The sequence below is a fragment of the Sphaerodactylus townsendi genome, linkage group LG09, assembly GCF_021028975.2.
Source record: "Sphaerodactylus townsendi isolate TG3544 linkage group LG09, MPM_Stown_v2.3, whole genome shotgun sequence".
Taxonomy (NCBI): Eukaryota; Metazoa; Chordata; class Lepidosauria; order Squamata; family Sphaerodactylidae; genus Sphaerodactylus; species Sphaerodactylus townsendi.
Genome location: NC_059433.1, coordinates 92,038,145 through 92,053,966, shown reverse-complemented (window position 1 = coordinate 92,053,966; position 15,822 = coordinate 92,038,145). Strand labels below are relative to the sequence as shown.

The following is a 15,822-nucleotide window of genomic DNA, read 5'->3' as shown; positions in this document are numbered from 1 at the left end:
AAGGTCTGCTCTACTTGTTTGTTCTCCCCACCAGTTGTTCAGATAGCTTTTTACTACTGTTTATCTTCCATCAAGGAGAAACAAGTATGTAACCACTATGTACTGTCTGTTCCCAGATATCACACCCGCATCAACTTGTCCTCTCCTAATCTAAGTGCAATTCAGAGCTCTTGGAAGAGAAAGTATAATTCTTTCTCTCTTCCTTTAGAGAGCTAGAGGTACAGTGGTTAAGAGCAGGTGCACTGTAATCTTGAGAACCGGGTTTGATTCCCCGCTCTGCCACTTGAACTGTGGAGGCTTATCTGGGGAACTAGATTAGCTTGTGAACTCCAATACATACCAGCTGAGTGACCTTGGGTTAGTCACAGTTCTTTGGAGCTCTCTCAGCCCCACCCACCTCTCAGAGTGTTTGTTGTGGGAGGCGGGGGAGGGAAAGGAGATTTTAAGCCCCTTTGAGTCTCCTTGCAGGATAGAAAGTGGGGATATAAATCCAAACTCTTCTTCTTCTTTATCATTATTTATCTAGAATACCCAAACTAGCTCTTGGCTTTCCTTTGTTACCTAGTTCTGATTGATTCTTTCAATGTTATGTTTGTCATGACCATATGACTGCCTAACAAATATTAAAATTTCAGGCAGTAGCTGCTGCATTTCCCACACTCGACTTAAACGCAAGTCAGTGAGTTTTTCCAGTTTTTTGTGGTAAAATTAGGTGCCTCGACTTATATGCGGGTTGACGTATACATGAGTATATATGGTAGCTTGGCCTCGAGAAGTCTCCCATGCTATTCTTAACTCCCTTCAAGGGTGGCTCCTCCTGAGAAAAACTAGGGTGCAAGATGATGATGGCTACCCAAGTACAAATGGGCCAGCAGGTGAGATTCTAGGTTAAGCTCTCCACAGATAACCACTGGGAACAGTGGATATTTGCTTAACAACCAATTTTATTTACATTCATAGTGAAGAGCCTATAGATTGCTTAAATTACTTCTCATAGTTATGTTAGCGTGCCCTGGCAAACACTTTGGAAATGACTGGACTAGTAATAAGTCCAGTTACTCCTCCCTCACGTTTTTGGGAACTGGGACTCTAAATTATGTGCCCACTTTTTCTCTGCTCCTTTGCAGTGCCAAAAATAATTTTCTTGTTAAAGCCAGATATTATGATGGATTTTCTGGCTATTGTTCAAACGTAAACAAACACTGCATTGCATGCATTGCTAGTGTGATTGTTCAATTGTAATAAATTGAGATGATCCAACAGTGAGTGCCAAAGGCCTCTTTAATGAGTCATATATGAGATTCATTGTGCTTTGGGGCAATCCCAATGAATACATTTGTGTAATATATTGTATAATTCATAACCTTTCCAACAGAAATGTAAGAATTCTGAGGTCAAGAAGTTTTAGAATAAGGGCGTATTCTTTAGCACAAACACTGTAACTGTTTGGCAGAGAAGGTGTCTCCTTGGGAGGTGTGATAATAGTGGACTACTCTAATAACTAAACATTACGTCATTCTTTGCCTACTGAGTTGTTTGACTCCTGCTCTCTCCCTATCTTCTGTTTCTTTCCCTTGCCGATCCCTTTCCTGTCTTGTTATCTCATCTCTTAATGAGATGCATGTGTTAATGCACTCACCCATTTATTGAGGAGTTATATTGTAATGGAGCGTGGTGCAGAAGTAAAAATGCTCTCTGACTTTACAAAAGCTCTCTAACCTATATCTAGTGTTTGGCTGCCTGAAGCACCACTGGTTGATGCTCAGGATGGCACCTGGTTGTGCAGCCCTACCTGTTTGCGTTTAAAGTCCCTTTCTTGATTCGGTTTGTTCCTTGCGCAAATGAAACCCATGCAGCTTGCTTTATTTTTTTTTGTCATTTTATGTTTCCTTGAGCTGAAGCATCTTTCAACATTGTACTTGCTTATAATAAATAAGATGCCATAATTTTTTTAAAAAAATTAGAAAGTAATGGGCAAAATGAAAAGGCTTACAAGGGTAATTTAGAAATGCAAAAAAAAAAGGAATAAAATGAGCATTGCTGTACATCCCTGCACGCTCAATAAAAGTTTCCTGGATAACTAGAGCAGCAGATATTTTATGTAATATTGGGAGACTTGTTTGCGCACATGTTGTTCAAGGTAAACATTATTTAGACTAATGTGGCTTTTGTACTGGCATGTAAAGCGCTATCAAGTGACTTATGATAAACTGATGAATAGAGCTTCTCCATCTTCTGCTTCTGGTTATAAAATCTGTTTAATTTCTATATTGGCTATCTGATGAAGTCCATACATACAATTGGCCATTTGGTTGCCTGAAACATGTGTTTGCAATTAATGATTTGTCTTCACAAAATTCTATGATTCGCTCTTCTTCATTTCATTCTCTGAGCCCAAATCTGACAGTATTTGCCTCTGTTTTGGTTCCTGCTTTTGTGTTCTAGTCACCACTGATTATTAGCACATCTTGTTTACTGGGAATACATGAAAGTTGAGTCTACATAGCCAGTTGCCTTAGTTAATTATAGATCCATATGTGCATCCACATATTTGCACAACCATATCCTTTTTAGATGTTATAGAAAAGACATGCCTGACATGCTATCAAGATTCAGGAATCGTGGCTTTTCCATAATTGAGATGACCCTCAGGTAAGAAGGTGCCTGAAAGATTTGCTACTTTCATGTAAATCTACCAGATGATTCCAGTCATCTTTGTGGGGCCTGCTTCAGGTGCCCACAACCATCTGAAGCTAGACAAGTGAAAAACCAGTTTTCTTGATCATGGAACTCCCCCCCCCCCCAGGGAAATTATTCTGTCTCCCTCTATTATTGTCTCCCTCTATTATTGTCTTCCACCAGCAAGTAAATACTTTTTTTGTTCGGTTTGGCATTCCCTCTTATTAACCCTATCACTATGTAAGGCCATCACTATATATAAATTATTAGCTCTATCACCCAATAAAATGAGAGACCACCTCCTCCTCAAACTGCCCTTTTAGCTTACAGCCATATCAGGAAGCTGCTTCTTGCCTCATTTGGTAGTGTGCTACCACCACTAGGTCTCAAAGTCTCCCCCTTTTTGGTGCCAGCAAGAAAGGTGGACTGTTAGTAAGGAAATAATTACAAAACAAGTGAACTATAAATCAAGAGGCTACTTCAGATGACACATATGGAGACTGTGTCTTGCCCCCACCCTGCCAAGTAATGCTGGGGCTCCAAAATCGCTAAGACAATCTTGAGAGGGACATGGTAGAAGAAAAGTTATGTCCTGACTTTACGCTCTTGGGATGATGGCTGAACCAGTGGGGGCCACTTTGGGCTTGATTATTGGCTTGAATGCATGTCTACCAAGTAATGATAGCATGCTCATTTTTAAAATCTTTTTTGAATGCATCATGGAATTAATGTTGTATCTTGAAACTTGTTTAATGCTTCAGCAGGTACACTGAATTTAGATGGATGCAGCTTTCATTTAGCTGGGCAATTCCTCTGTGCTATAATTAATGTAAGTACAGTGATTAATAGTATAATTAATTGTGGGTTTAGTAGCTGTGATTATGTGCCTAAATAACAATATCATGGCTACTCTTCAGCATGAATAGCTTGTGGGCAGGCTAAAGTAAACCATCCATCACCATTTAGGCTTCACTTTATTTTCAAACCATTATCTAATCAAAAGAAATACTCTAGTACCAGTTCATACAGCATCTGATTTAGGAAGCTGAATGTGGCCTACATATGTTTGCCAGCCATCTGATTTTGCAGTCCCAAGACCTTCTCTCTTGTTATAAGCATGTGCAGACAATGTACTTGGTCACCATCCTGCGCCTCCCCTTGTATAAACTTTGAACATGTTAATTGCTTGGTTAAAAACACTGATGGCTGCCCTGTAGGGTAATAGGATATATTCTTCTTTACTAAAAGAAAAAAGAAAAAAAGAACGAACACCCAACTTCAGCCTTAATAATACTCCTTTCATTGAATAACTTCTCATGTAAATACCCTTTCTGATCTGCAAAACATCCCCCAAGGGCCAACAATTAGTTTTTTTAAAAAAGATTGTTGCTTTGGCTGCAATGGACTGTAACAGCTCCTAGTTCAGAACAGTAAATGACCCTACAACTTGGACTAATTGAACAGAGAAAAAAATTACTCTTCTGGTGTTTATGCTGGTTAACCTGCTATGCCCCATTATCCACAATGGGTAGGGGTGCTAGCCCTGAAGTGGGATCTGGGAATCCCTTGGAATTACAGCGGATCTCCAGATTACAGAAATCATTTCCCTAGAAAAAATGGCAACCTTGGAGGGTAGATTCTATGCCATTGTGTCAAACTGAGGTCACTGACCTCCCAAGGCTTTACCCCCAAATCTCCAGAAGTTTCTCAACCTGGATCTGGCAACCACTAGGGGTGAAAGTAGGTGGCTGGAAACTTAGAGCAGCAAACTTAGTCTGAGGTCTCCAACATCTGAAACACAGTGACACCAATTCCTGTGTACAAGAAGTGACATTATCTTGTCACCAGTGACCACTGGGAAACTCTGGTATTTGGGCAAAACTCTATGATTGAAGCCATTTTACCACACTTTTGTCCAAACACCAGAGTGTCCCTGCAACCATTGCCAACAGGAGGTTGTCACTTTCTGTGCATGCTGGAAATGATATCACCACATTTCAGATAATGGAGGTCTCAGAGTAAGTATACTGTACTAAGTTCCCCCAATGACTGGCCAAAAGTGACTTGAAGGGTGGTTTCCCATAATGTAGGGGGTTTCCCATTAGCAGGGGGGGGGGGGCTGGTAACCCTAAAATGTGTCACATTTCTTCTAGTTGTATATCTAAGTAATTAGTTTGTTAATAGCTTGTTTTTATAATTTTTAAAATTTTTCAATAATAACAGAAAATAAAAGAGAGACATTGAAAATAATAAAATAGAACAGTAAGAGAAAAATAAGCTAATGGCTTCTTGATCTACTTTTAGTGTTCTGTGGTACTGTGAATTCTGCTAAACCTGGAGTGGGTAACCCTCTTTTTGGCCAAAGAAGAAATCATAAAGATTATAAGACTCAAGGGACCTCAGTTTCCCAACAGGCCTGAGTAGGTAAGATAATACTTCCTGACCAATGTAATGGCTTCAAAGTCAGGCTTAGAACTAGAAGGCCTCTTCTTTCTGACCATAGGCAATGCAAATCTGTTTTCCTGTCTGTCTTGTCCCCTTCTCTTTTGCCCTAACACTCAGGAATCAGGTATCTGGAGCCCATAAGTATAAACCAAGCCACGGAAGCCACTTTGGTTAGACACTGCTAATTGCCATTATGATTTTGCTATTGCCATTAGCTGGATCTAATGACCAGAGCAGTCCTTGTTGTGCTACTAGCTATTAGGATATTTAAACATTCAAGCCTGACCTTCCCTGCCAGGGGCTTATGATGAAAAAATTCCTGGTGAGCTGTTGCCCTACTGGGCTGCCAGTCCGTAATCTGCCACCTGCCCAGAACACTCTTACACATTCAGTCCTCCTGTGCATCTTGGCAGTTGGCAGTCTCTCCTGTAATTGCCTCATCTCTGCTGGAGAAGCCCTTTCCAGCCAGCACGGTCACGGTGTCATGGATGTGGCCAGAAACACCACAGCACAGTTATTGGGCTCGACCAAAGAGGTTGTAGATGATGCCCAGGTGCAGAAGCATCTGAGAATCTCAGGCATGTCCAACTTTGTGAAGTGAAACTATGATTCAAAGACAGGAGTATTGGTTGATGCCCAAAAGATATTCACATATATGAGAAACTTGTAATCACAATTTTTAGATAGATCTTGTTAAGATAATGGTAGCAAGAATGAACGAACATTTTTTAATATATTCTGAGCAGGCATTTCATGTGCAGATAACCTTGTATGGAGTTCAAAGTTATAAGATAATGAGTTAGCCGAGAATGTGTGCCCTTACCAAGTAGGACAGTTAGCTATTGTTGGCAGAAGATTTTAAAATCCAATAATATGGGAAGATGCATTGATTGAGAAGGGGTTCCTTGACTGTGATCTGCTTGCTTTTGGGGTATGAAACTTTTATGGACTCATGTAATTGCTCTGTGCAGCAATGGTGTAGTGGCTAAGAGCAGTGGCTAAGAGCAGGTGCACTCTGACCTGGAGGAACCGGGTTTGATTCCCAGCTCTGCCGCTTGAGTTGTGGAGGCTTATCTGGGGAATTTAGATTAGCCTGTACACTCCCACACATGCAGCTGGGTGACCTTGGGCTAGTCACAGCTTTTCAGAGCTCTCTCAACACCACCCACCCCACAGGGTGTTTGTTGTGAGGGGGGAAGGGCAAGGAGATTGTCAGCCCCTTTGAGTCTCCTACAGGAGAGAAAGGGGGATATAAATCCAAATTCTTCTTCTTCTTCTTCTTCTTCTTCTTCTTCTTCTTCTTCTTCTTCTTCTTCTTCTTCTTCTTCTTCTTCTTCTTCTTCTTCTTCTTCTTCTTCTTCTTCTTCTTCTTCTTCTTCTTCTTCTAGTTATCCGTGTAGCAGTGATAGATGGATGGGATAATGTTTTGTAGATTTAGTTTATTGTAAGAGTGCAATAATTATGGTTTAATAAAAAAGATTAGAATGGAAGCAGAGACTCTATAATACTATTTACTTGTACTATATCCAGAATGAGCCTTTCTTAAATGCATGCTTATATTGAAAAGCAGCCTCCCCCCCACACACAGTCAGGAAGCAAAACAGTTCCCCAGCCCCTCCCCCTAACTCAATGGTGGGAACAATAGCTCATTAAAGTCTATGGGAATTTTTTGCAGCGCTGTGTGGGAAAGCTGTTTTCATGGTAGAGGCACCCAATTTGCATCATAGCTACAGGTGACACTCCTTAGAAGACACCCCCCCCCCCAAGTTGGTGAAGTTTGGGTCAGGGAGGGTCAAATTTTATAAGGTCCTAAATGGGGTGCCCCATCTTCCATAGGGAACAATTGAAAATCCCATTGAAAAGGTGGGGGCAACTCCTTTGGAGGCCCATAAAATTGGACTCCCTGACCATAACTTGGGATTCTTCTAAAGAGACTCACCATTGGGTTATAGGTACAGTTCAGAAGCTCACATGTGATCAGAAATCATGCACTGCTGTTTTTTTTATTCAAAAAAAGCCTGAGGGTGGCTGAATAATAAAAGACTGTTGCTTTTGTGGCAAACAATGTTTGGACGTAGCTGAACCACGAACTATGATTTATTCCCTTGCTTCCAAAGGAGGATTCTATGCTTTGGCATGCATGTTAAAATCTGCTTGACATCCTGGGCAGAAAGAAAGTTGTTGCTCAGAGGAAGAGCCTCTGGTTGCCATGCAGAAGGTCCCAGGTTCAATGACGGGCATCTCCAGTTGAATGAACCAGACAGTAGGTGATGTGAAAGATCACTGCCAGAGAACCATGGTCACTCTAAGTAGCCAATATTGACCTTGATGAACTGATGATCTGGTTCAGTGTTAGGCAGCTTATAGTGTGTCTATGTTCTGAATTTACCATTCTAGTCTTTGAGCAGGACATAATGACAAATTATAGCTTGCCAAAACAGCAGAATCTTTTAATTACCTAGCTATACATGAGGGAATGGAGAATGTAAGCCTAAGAAACCCACTAACTTGTTCATGTCTCAACAAGCCCTTATCTACCCAGGATGTCAATCAGTTTTTCACACACTACTGACTAACATGCCAGGGGCAAGGAAGCTTTCAGTTGCAGTGAGTAAATCTCCTGGGGCCAGGTGATGCTGCATAGTGAGACTAATCATGCACATTCTAAGCCTACATATTGAAATGATTTACACATCTGTGGGGCTGTGAGCACAGCAGTGCACTGTGTCTGCAGAGAGGGTGGGTAGCAAGAGTGAAAACTTCAAAAACCAGAAGCGTAGTCTTATTTAGTTCAATGGCACTTACTCCCAGGTAAGTGCATTTAAGATGTTGCAAGTCTGTGAACATGCACTTTAGGAGTAAGCCCTCTTGTGCTCAGCATTTATTTTTGAGTAAACATGCAAAGGGCTGCAATGTACATCTTCTGTAAGCACAAATATCTTGCAGCAGTGGATAATAGTTCCATTTTAAAATGTTTGCTTGCTTATTTTTAGCATGCATAGAGTTGAAGCCAGTGTGTGCCTAACTACTTCTAGGCAAAATAAAATTGACCTTAAAAAGACCACAATTATTTATTTGTTTGTTTATTCAGGATATGCTGCCTCCTTAAAGTTCTGCTTGAGGTGGCTTACAGTGAAAACCATGTCATATTTTTTAAAAGCCAGTATTGAATGGATATTGAACTGTGATCTATTCCTTAGGTACCAGACAGCTTCCAGTCACCACAGATGAGCATCACATTTTATGCCTGCTTTGTGCTATCTGGAAAAGGAATTCTTTTAAAAACTGAGATCTGGATTGATGCTGATTTCCTACTAAAATGCCAACCAATTATTCCCCACCAGCCCTGCCACCTTTTCAGCCTCTCCCTGCCCCAGGTCTCCAGGTAAGGACAGGATAAGAACCTGGAGGGAGCTGTCGCTGGTGTGAAGCCATGGCCACTGGGGGAGAGATAGGCAGCAGAATTGGGCCAGCTCCTGGGTTATTGTGGGCAGTGATTTTCCACCCATGATCAGTCAAAACCGCAATGTGGAAAGCTGCGATGAGGGAGAGACAACGGTATATTGAAACAGCCAAAGGGAGATTTTGTAAGGAATAGGTTTGTAGCCTACTGCAAGATTTACTGTATGTATTATCTTTTTTTCTGCACTCTCTTATATCTCTGGAAGAAGAAGAAGAAGACTTGGATTTATATCCCCCCATCTCTCCTGCAAGGAGACTCAAAGGGGCTGACAATCTCCTTTCCCTTCCCCCCTCCCCCACAACAAACAACCTGTGAGGTAGGTGGGGCTGAGAGAGCTCCGGAGAGCTGTGACTATCCCAAAGTCACCCAGCTGGCGTGTGTTGGAGTGCACAGGCTAATCTGAATTCCCCAGATAAACCTCCACAGCTCAAGTGGCAGAGCAGGGAATCAAACCCAGTCCCTTCAAATTAGAGTGCACCTTCTCTTAACCATTACGCCACTGCTGCATTGTTCAAAAATTTTCTATTGCATTGTTTTCTAACTTCGTAATCACAGTCTAATTGCATTTTCATTGGATGTTTTATACTGTTTTATTGAGTTGCTGTTTTTTAAAAAAATATTTTGTAATCCACCTTGAGTCTTGGTGAGAAAGGTGGATAAATCAAGTAAATAAAATAAATGTAGGATTGCAGTTGCATGCAAAGCAGTCTAGATCTGTACATACCTGCTAGTTTACACAAAGGGGGAGCTGCTGCGTAACTCATGCACTCCAGTCTTAACTTCTGTATATGAATTTTAATTGGTTTTGCCTGTTATTGAAATCCAAAGTATAAGAATTTAAAAGTCTAACTCAGGCCTGCAAAACACATGACCCACCAAGTGAAATACAAGCCACTAGCTATGCATGGCAACCCACCACGTACTCCAAGAGCAGGTTTGTTCTCATTCCCCATAAACTAAAGGATTGTCAGGCATCTGAAAAGCTGTGATATATAGTAAGTATAATTTCATACATTTGATGTGGTGGAATATAAGCAGCACAGAAGTTACAGAGAACCATTATAATCATTTTATAATCACTGAAGTCAAACACCTGTGTAAGAAGAGAAGTCTTGGGACTGAAGCCATTAGGTTTGCTGACCAAAACCTTACCTAAGGGAAACTGAGATTAGTAAAGTGGGATGTGATCATGGCTTATCTTCCTTCTGTGGGCATGTACGTTTTATTACCCAGGTTCAAATTCTGTGACATCTAGAAGCAGTAGCCTGCATTGAAATCCTCAGAATGTTGACTGTGACAACAATAAACATAAGAGAAGATGTCTCCGTTGCTACTTCTGGTAGGCCACAAGCAACTGAACTGGAGCAGCTGGACCAGCTGAAAGGAAAAAGATCATTCTCCTGATAAACACAGACGCCCCTTCCGCATAATGTATAGTGCCCTTTCAATCCACTTTCACGATTGTTTGCAAGTGGATTTTGTTACTCCGCACAGTAAAGTCCAGCTGCAAAGTGCATTGAAAGTGGATTGAAAGTGCATTATACTGCATGTGTGGTAGGGGCCAGATTATTATTTGGATCTAACAGAGGGTATCCATGGTTGGAAAAATTTATGCCTCATGGAATCCAGTTTTCTTGCTTCCCAGTTCTGCTGCATCCCAAAATGCCCCACATGCTGTTCTCAAGACCAGTGTTTTGGATTGCAGCTGGAAAGGGAGGTGAGAATGTTGAGCTCAATGAACAGAAACAATTTAATCCCTGAGAATGCTGTGTCAGCTCCAAGCCTATCTTTCTGTGATTGAAGAACCTTTTGGGTTTTAGGCATCTGACTAAGATTGCCTGAGTGAACTGTCATGTTGCTTGGAAGAGGGAAAGGGGAAAAGAGCACACAGAGCACAATCTGGCTGGGAACTTAAGGAAAGACACTGACAAATCCTAGATAATGTCCGTATAACTGCTGCCGAAGAGATAATCCCTCTAAAAGGAGGTGGCTGATTGGCAGAAATGAAATCTGCGGATGTTCAGAGACCCTTTCCTGTCAGAAAATCCCAGCACTTCTTGTATATATATTTTTTGCTTTGTTTTTCCTTTTAAACTTTCTATACAGTCTTTAATATAATTCTGAAAGATAACTGAGGGGAAATTTTTCATGGTTCAGTAGAGCTGCCAGCAGGTGGCTGTCATGTGGTAAAAGACTGGGGAGTGGGGAGATGGGAGCAGCACTGTATAGGGTTTTACTGAATGCTAGAGTGCCATGAAAAGGATGTGATGACACTTCTGGGTTTGCCCTGGAAATGATGTCATACTGTCAACATGATAGCAATTTCTGGCTCATTTTCCCCTACTGCCTTACTACGTGATGGTGGTGGTGAGGGCTGTTGCAAGGAGGGCTCGCACCATAGTGGGATACCTGGCAGCCTTGCGGCTCACTGGATATTCCATACACTAGGGACCACTGCAGAATAAACTAGGGCCACAGAGAAAGGAAGATGTTTCTACTAAAATATTTTCATATGACACTCCAGAATTATGAAACCTCTGGAACTCTCAGTAGAGTCAATAGGGCATGGAGAAATAGGAAATGGGGATATCTTAGATCTTTCCAAGTTCAAAACCTAAACCAGCTGGCCCAGGCTGATAGATTAAAATATTTGTGCTGGAGGAGGGCCTGAGCCAGCAGCACCAACACATTATATACTTCTGGGTTTCCATATTTCACATATGAAAAATAGAACACATAGAATAGAATAGTACTATTCTTGTAGGTTCAAAATGGACTTCTCCAATGTATGAAGTGTCCAGCTGTGTATAACATGTTACTTTGTGTGTGCGCACTTTCATTAACTACCTTCAAGAGGATGTTTGCATAAACATCCTTAAACATGATTTCTCATAATTTAACTACATATTTCCTTTCATGCTAAGTTATGGGCTTCAGCTTTATCATAATTATTTCATTCAATTATCAAATTAAACCAAAGTTCCTATTAGAACCAAAGAAAAGGTTCTATTAAGAATCTGGTTTAAAGGTAATGATAGTCCCTTGTGCAAGCACGAGGTCATTACTGCTCCATAGAGTGATGTAGCATCATGATGTTTATTAGGCAGACTATGTTAATAGGGTGGTTTGCCAGAGCCTTCCTCGGTCATCCATACTTTACAGGGTACTCATTTACTATGCTCAGAAGGATCAAAGACTGAATCCACTTCAGCTGAAACAAATTTCCTTTGGAATTGAACTGAGGCTGTGAGCAGAGCTTTGACTGCAGTACTGCAGTTTACCAAGGATGCGACCTTGTCTTACTCCAGTCTCAATGCTAAAAAAAATCAGTGATGACATTGCCAGTCCTCACACAGCAGCTGGAGTTGAGGTATAGGTTTTGGAAAATGTTGATGTAGCGCTGGGGGATGCCATACCTTCTTGCAATGTTCCACAGTGATTCCCTGTGCACACTGTCAAATGCCTTCTTGAAATCATTGAAGTTAATAGACAGTGGTTGTTGAAATTCAAGGGTCTGTTTGATTATGTTGCGCAGGGTGAAGATTTGCTCACTACAGGAGCATCCATGATGGAATCCAGCTTGTTTTTCTCGCAGCATTTTATTCACTGCATCCAGCAGGTGCCTGAACAGGACAAGGCAAAGCATTTTTCCAGGAACTGAGAGGAGGATGATTCCTTGCCAGTTATTGCAATTGGTGAGGTTGCCTTTCTTTGGTAACTTGATTATGACGCTCTTTCTCCATTCCTTTGGTACACATTCTGTTTGCCAGCACTTGTTCAGCAGTTCCATTAGTTTTTGAATGATGCAGTTTCCACCATGCTTGAGAAGTTCTGCTTTGATTTGATCCAGACCATCCACTTTGTTGGTTTTTAAACATTTTTATTGCTTTCTCAGTTTTACCAGCTGTGATTTCACCCAGGTCAACAATCAGATCATCAGGTAGACTGAGGGTGCTGACAATGTAGATATCAGCTGGGGGTGGTTGATTCAGGGTCTCTTTGAAGTGCTGTACCCAGCACACATCTTGCTCTTGTTTGCTTAGAAGGAGCTTCCCAGTCTTGCTTTGATGGATGCATTGCTGCTACATCTTACTCCGGTAAGGTCTCGGACAATATGATATAGAGTCATTTCTGTCTGCTGCTTCTTGTGCCCAGGCACCTTTACACTCAATCCACTCTTTTTTATCAGCCCGGCAACTCTGCAATCCAATGATTGCTTCTTCGCTACAGCTTCTGAGTTTCCATCAGCTGAATTTGCCTGATCTCTCTGCTGCTTTGCAATTTTTCGTCCATCAATCAACTGCCAGCTTCTTTCCTGTATCCACCATTCCTTCTGTGTTCCCTTTGTCATCCAGTTGCCTCTTCTGCACTCTCAGTCACAGCTTGTTTGAACCGGGTCCACTGATCTTCAATTTCAGGTAATTGTTGTAGCAGTTGGACTTCTCGAACTTTATTCTGAAGTGTTCAGCAATTGTTCGGTCTTTGAGCTTCTCTACTGCAGATGGGTGGACTGGTTTTTGTTCACTCTTGCTTTCCAGGTGAAGATGAAGCCTTGCCATTAGAAGGTGGTGGTCTGAAACAATGTCAGCTCCACGGTATGCTCTCACATCTAGAAGCGCCGATCGCCATCATCTGCTAATGCAAATGTAGTCGATCTCATTGTGGGTGGTACTATCAGGTGACCACCAGGTCTTCTTGTGGATGTTCTTATGGGAAAAGTAGGTATTTCCAATGCAGTGGTGGCGAACCTATGGCACGAGTGCCAGAGGTGGCACTCAGAGCCCTCTCTGTGGGCATGCGTGCATAGAGTTCATCACCCACCCACCCCCCACACACACATCTAGGCTGCCTTGGCCACTGGGCACAATGCCCCACGGCGAGCAGGGAGCACTCAGCTGGCGGGCCTGGTGCAGAGGCGGACCACCCATAGGGCAGAAGAGGCAGCTGCCTTGGGCGTAGCAATCATAGGTCACGTGGGGGGCGACAAAAATGTCCGAGCGGCCCCGCCCACTCTGGACCTGGCCGACCGGCCCACAAGCCACCCGCCCAGCCGGCTAACCGGAAGTCAAACTCTGGATGGGGGAGAGCTCTGCCTCCGCAGTTCAGCGCTGCTGCCCTGACCCCACCCACCATTTTCCCCTGCCCGGCCAGCCAGCCCCTTGGCCCAGAAGGCAGCGCAAGGATCACTCCAGTCCCCTGAGGCCTGCCTGGCCAACGGCCACTCACAGCCCCTGCCCTGGAGCAGCCTCTGCCGCCACCCCCCGTCCCCCAAATCATGCCGCCGCGGCGCCGCCCGAGCCACTTCCTCAAGGCCTGCCTGGCCAACAGCCACTCAGGCCCCCGCCCCAGAGCAGCAGCCGCCGCCGCCAACCTCCCCCTGGGGATCCCTCACAACATGCTGCCGCCTCTGCCAGCCGGGCCGGCCCACCCGCTTCCTCTCCGGTCGGGGTTGCCCTCTGCTGCGCTGTCCTTGGACGGCGCACGGTGGCACTTGGAGGAGACCCGCCTGGAGCGGAAACAGTCCGACAGCGGCTCCATCGCTCTTCTCTTTGCCCCTCTCTTAATCTGCAAGGAGGTCGTCTCTTTCCCTCTCCCCCAGAAGACGGAGCGCGGAGGGAAGCCCAGGTCAGCCGGAGAGGATATGGCACTGGGCTGGGCGGTTGCCTGCGGGGGGGGGGGGAGGGCGAGCAAAGGGAACTGCTTTATACTGTGTTATTTCGGGATTAATTAAAAAATGGACCCTTTAAAAACCATGCGGCGAACTCCGAGTTCCGTGATCAGGCAGCCGCTCCCAACTAGCGCAAAGTGTTTCAAAGAAAAGTTGTTTCCGTTAATGCGGGAGTCCACCTTCCACCTCTTTCCGACCGGGGACTGCTTGTCCCGGAGGGAAGGAAGAACTGGAGATCTGCTGCAGAGGTAGAAAGCCAAGGGCTGGTCCGAGTCCTATTTCTGGGATCGCACCTGTGTTTGTTAGAGGGAAAACAGGAAGAAAGGCACTTGCTATGGTGAACGTTGTGAGTGTTTGCTCGGGAACATTGCAAACTCTGTTAGCGCCTCTGCGCGTTGAAGTTCCTTTTTCCTGATCATTTCAACAGAATGCTCTCTCCCTCGCCACGTTTTGCTTTTTGCCTTGGGATCTGAAATGCTCCTTGCCGTGTTTCAGATAGCAGGCTATTTATTTTTTACTTCTGCTAAAACAGAACCGGCGTGCCTGATTTTCTAGAAGTTTTATGCGAAAAGAGGATTTGGAACCCATAACAAATAATAAGAACATTCAGTTGGCAACTTTTGGGAAGAGTTAATGTTGTTTTCCAATTGACATGAAGCGCAGCAAAGTAACCTCATGTTAGGCAAAATCCAGTACACCGCTTCAAGTCACATGTTGTGGAAAACTGCTAAAACAAAGTAAATTGCTATGTATCTGCTGCAGGGAACCTGGATTGAACTAATTAATCACCTGAATGTGTACTTTGTTTGTCTCCTAGTGGGGATTCAAACCTGCATTTTACAGATCCTAGTCCAACACTGTAACCACTATACCACACTTGCTCTTGTATACTATACTGTGCTACATTATGACTTGGATGTGACAATCCCAGCAAGAGGCTTTCAAGGCAAGTCAGAAGGAGAGGAGGTTTGCCATTGCCACCCTTTGCAGAGTCTTCCTTGGTGGTCTCCCAAGTACTGACCTTTCTTAACTTCCAAGATAATGTCAAAGTTGGGCTATACCATATTGCCTTCCCTCCAGCGGCGCTCTGAGAACCGTGAGGCCGCCGCTCGCTTCCACCGCCTCCTGTCCGGCAGTGTGGACTTGGTGCTGCGGCCTGTGGAGCTGGTCGCCCATGGCGGGGGGGGGGGCACCAAACTCAGGTTTTGCCCCGGGGCTCAGGTTTGCCTAGGTACGCCTCTGGCCTGGTGCCTGTGCTCTGGGTGGCTGATTCCGGGGGGGGGGGCGAGGAGGTGGAGATGCTAGAGAGGCACAGAGTGGTGCACATGGGACTTGCTGGAGGCTGGCCCCTGCTTGAGCGGGTGGGGCAGAGGCAGAAGGGTGGGGTGGAGGCACTGGAGCAGCACAGGGCAGGGCAGCAGGTGCACACAGGACTAAAACGTCAGTATTCAGGTTAAATTGCCGTGTTGGCACTTTGCGATAAATAAGTGGATTTTGGGTTGTAATTTGGGCACTCGATCTCAAAAAGGTTTGCCATCACTGGCATAGGCTGATGATGCTACAGTAC

General features: G+C 43.9%; 1 protein-coding gene across 1 annotated transcript in view; it reads right to left on the bottom strand.

Moving 5' to 3' along the window:
• Positions 1-15,822, bottom strand: part of CNGB3 (cyclic nucleotide gated channel subunit beta 3) — a 79,652-nt gene that overhangs the window by 40,451 nt on the left and 23,379 nt on the right. The window lies entirely within an intron of this gene.